Raw genomic sequence first — 3,321 nt, 5'->3', positions numbered from 1 at the left:
CACACACACACACACACACACACACACACGAGTGTATGTAACATTTACATTTATGAATGTAAGTAAATACTTATTTGATATTAACTATCTGTCAAAGGATGATGGAAGATAATTAGCCTTCCACAGATTTGAAGAGGGTACAAAGCAAATGAGAACACACACGTTGCCATAGCGATGCTGAGGATGTGGAGGCAGTGGTGGATGCTTGCAGAAGGCATAGAAACTGCTACCTGTCAAAAACCAAAGCTCATAAAGGAGCCTGTTTCAAAAAGGTGACACACTAACTCAGAGATACTGATGTCAATAAAACCACAGGAAAAAGACATCTCCTCACAGCTCATTTGTCAACCAGAAAGACCAAATTAATAGAATTAAAGTGTTTGCAGATGTCAGTTTTTAATAATTTCAAAAACAAGAGGAAAGAGGTTATACAACATACATTTTCTGCATTTTCTGTTGTTTTTCAATTATGTAACAATTCAGTGTTTGGGTTTTAAAATTTATCTATTTTGGCCGCACAGCAGCTACGAATCTTGACTCGACAGAGACATCTGCTTTAGGTATCGCAGCAGGAACCGAAGTACACCCGAGGCCTTCAGGAACCATGCCAAAGCCACACAGCGAAGCAGGGACTGCCTTCATTCAGACCCAGCAGCTCCATGCAGCCATGGCTGACACCTTCCTGGAACACATGTGCCGCCTGGACATTGAATCCATTTCCATCATGGCCTGGCATCATTTGTACCATTGGCCCTGCTTCCCGATCTGTGGAGATGCTGAAGGAGATGATTAAGTCTGGAAAAAATTTTGGTCGGCTGAATTTCTCTCATGGAACCCATGAGTACCATGCAGAGACCATCAAGAATGTCCGAACAGCCACAGAAAGCTTTGCATCTATCTGATCCCAGTCTCTACCGTCCTATTGCGGTGGCCCTGGATACAAAGGGGCCTGAGATCTCCACTGGACTCATCAAGGGCCGCAGCACTGCAGAGGTGGAGCTGAAGAAGGGAGCCACTCGGAAGATCACCCTGGACAACGCTTACATGGAGAAGTGTGACAAGAACATGCTATGGCTGTACTATAAGAACATCTGCAAGGTGGGGGAGGTAGGTAGCAAGATCTACATGGATGATGGGCTCATCTCACTGCAGGTGAAGGAGAAAGGTACTGACTTCCTGGTGACAGAGGTGAAGAATGGCGGCTCCTTGGGCAGCAAGAAGGGCGTGAACCTGCCTGGCGCTGCTGTGGACCTCCCCGCTGTGTCAGAAAAGGCCATCCAGGACCTGAAGTTTGGCGTGGAACAGGATGTGGACATGGTGTTTGCATCTTTCATCCTTAAGGCAGCTGACCTGCAGGACGTTAGGAAGGTCCTAGGAGAGAAGGGCAAGAACATCAAGATCATCAGAAAAATCGAGAACCATGAAGGTGTCCGCAGGTTTGATGAGATCTTGGAGGACAGTGATGGGATAATGGTGGCTCGTGGTAACCTGAGCATTGAGATTCCTGAGGAGAAGTTCTTCCTGGCTGAGAAGATGATGATTGGTCGATGCAGCTGAGCTGGGAAGCCTGTCATCTGTGCCACACAGATGTTGGAGAGCATGATCAAGAAGCCATGTCCCACCCGTGCTGAAGGCTGTGACATGGCTAATGCAGTCGTGGATGGAGCAGACTGCATCATGCTGTCTGGAGAAACAGCCAAGGGGGACTACCCTCTGGAGGCTGTTCGCATGCAGCACCTGATTGCCCGAGAGGCAGACGCTGCCATCTACCACTTGCAGCTATTCGAGGAACTCCTCCGCCTGGCGCCCATTACCAGCGACCCCACAGAAGCTACTGCTGTGGGCGCCGTGGAGGCCTCCTTCAAGTTCTGCAGTGAGGCCATTACCGTGCTCACCATGTCTGATAGAAGTGCTCACCAAGTGGCCAGGGACTGCCCTCGGGCTCCTATCATTGCTGTGACTCTCAATCCCCAGAATGCTTGCCAGGCCTATCTATACCGTGGCATCTTCCCTGTGCTATGTAAGGATGCTGTCCTGAATGCCTGGGCTGAGGATGTTGACCTTCATGTAAACTTGGCCATGGATGTTGGCAAGGCCCGAGGCTTCTTCAAGAAGGGAGACGTGGTCATTGTGCTGACTGGGTGACACCCTGGCTCTGGCTTCACCAACACCATGCATATAGTGCCTGTGCCTTGATGGCCCACTGGAGCCCCTCTTCTAGCCCCTGTCCCTTCCCCTCCTCTCCCCTATCCATTGGGCCAGCGACACTTGTAGTGCTCACTCTGGGCCATAGTGTGGCATTGGTGGGCTGGGACACCAGGGAAAATTAATGCCTCTGAAACATGCAATAGAGCCCAGCTATTTTTCATGGCCCTACTTGAGCCAGGGGTGAAGGAGGAATGCAGGATTGGAAACCCTCTTACTTTATCACAGAAGGGCAGCATCATCTCTGTGTACTTTGCTCCTGTCGAAAGTTGTCCAAAATATTCCCAGGCTTTAGCCTGGAGTCCAAAGACTCTGGGCAAGAGTAGGGGCTCTGGGGGGGGGGTGGCTTTTGGCCCTGGCCCTGACTTGCTTTCCCAACAGCTTTGGCCACCCCGCTCCTCCTTGTGTACTCCACTGCTGTCATTGCAGACACTCCACTCTCCATCTTGTATTCTGCAGTCTCTAGGCCTGTTGCTATAGTGCCCACCTGAATGTCAATAAACAGCAACTGAAGCAAAAAAAAAAATATCTATTTTCTATAAACTGTTTAAGGGGCAGAATAAGAGGCTATTACCACTCTTTGAGAAACAAAAATTATGAGTTAAAATAATTTATTTTATTTTTACATTCATTATCCTAGTAGGGATTTTTTAAATTCATTTTTTATTAGATACTTTTTTTTGCATTTCAAATATTTTCCCTTTTTCTGGCTTCCCCTCTGAAAAAAACCCGTATTCCCTCCCCATGTTCATCAACCTACCCTCTCCTGCAGATTGTATCTTGGATATTTCAAGCTTCTGGGGAAATATCCACTTATCAGTGAGTGCATACCATGTGTTTTCTTTTCTGATTGGATTAACTCACTCAGGATGATATTCTCCAGATCTATCCATATGCCTAAGAATTTCATAAATTCATTGTTTTTTAATAACTGAGTAGTACTGCATTGTATAAATGTAGCACATTTTCTGTATCCATTCCTCTATTGAGGGATATCTGGGTTCTTTCCAGCTTCTATTATAAATAAAGCTGTTTAGAACATAGTAGACCATGTGTTCTTATTACATGTTGGAGCATCTTCTTGGTATATGCCCAAGAGTGGTATTGTTGGGTCCT

General features: G+C 46.9%; 1 pseudogene across 1 annotated transcript; it reads left to right on the top strand.

Annotated features, from left to right (window-relative positions):
• Nucleotides 1–559: 559 nt before the first annotated feature.
• Nucleotides 560–2,196, top strand: LOC116069303 (annotated as a pseudogene). The gene has a single exon (XR_004109969.1). The product of XR_004109969.1 is annotated as a pyruvate kinase PKM pseudogene (transcript).
• The last annotated feature ends 1,125 nt before the right edge of the window (nt 2,197–3,321 follow it).

Source organism: Mastomys coucha, unplaced genomic scaffold (genome assembly GCF_008632895.1).
Source record: "Mastomys coucha isolate ucsf_1 unplaced genomic scaffold, UCSF_Mcou_1 pScaffold22, whole genome shotgun sequence".
Lineage (NCBI taxonomy): Eukaryota > Metazoa > Chordata > Mammalia > Rodentia > Muridae > Mastomys > Mastomys coucha.
The sequence above is the reverse complement of the archived record's forward strand: the minus strand, read 5'-3'. Positions and strand labels throughout refer to the sequence as shown.